Consider the following 591-nt stretch of genomic DNA (forward strand, 5'->3'; position numbering starts at 1 on the left):
CATTCTTCCCACAGAGGTCAGAAGAGAAAAGTGGAGTCATTTTCTTCATTGGTCCTTAAATTGTACCCCCATCTATTGATTGGCAGAAAAAATACAAGGATAACAAGGAGCGCTGCTGCGCATGTTGATGCTCAGGAAAGCAACACTGCGAAGGCATGAAAATGATGGCTTCGGTATGGGCCAAAACATGCGGCCATGTTCGAGCTAAGGAGCGCTACTCGTGCAGGATTATGTTCGTTGCGGTAGTTTTTTTTTTTTTTTTTCTTAAAAGATAAAAATACAAGCTTAGTGTGGCTGCTGGGATTCGAGCCCAGGTCTCCACGGCCACAACGTGGAATTCTTACCACTAAACTACAGCCACTACATGTTTCACTGGGGAGGATATTATTTAATTATAAATTTAAATACCATTGTTTCTTTCCAGTTTTTAATGGGTGAGTGATGCTTTTCTTGGCTGTTTGGAATCTGCTTTTCATATTTCAAGACCTCCCTCTTTCCTGCTTATGACTTCATGGCGGGAACTTGAACTTTCTAGAAAGTTCACCTCGTTTATGAGATATAGGGTTTGTTTGTGTGGTTACGGTTATTTTT

The 591-nt window shown here is 40.9% G+C and overlaps 1 non-coding gene across 1 annotated transcript; it reads right to left on the reverse strand.

Annotated features, from left to right (window-relative positions):
* Nucleotides 1-289: 289 nt before the first annotated feature.
* TRNAH-GUG (transfer RNA histidin (anticodon GUG)) lies at nt 290-361 on the reverse strand. Its single transcript has one exon. It is a non-coding gene; the product is annotated as a tRNA-His (tRNA).
* Between the last annotated feature and the right edge of the window lie 230 nt (nt 362-591).

Source organism: Populus trichocarpa, chromosome 8 (genome assembly GCF_000002775.5).
Source record: "Populus trichocarpa isolate Nisqually-1 chromosome 8, P.trichocarpa_v4.1, whole genome shotgun sequence".
Classification (NCBI taxonomy): domain Eukaryota; kingdom Viridiplantae; phylum Streptophyta; class Magnoliopsida; order Malpighiales; family Salicaceae; genus Populus; species Populus trichocarpa.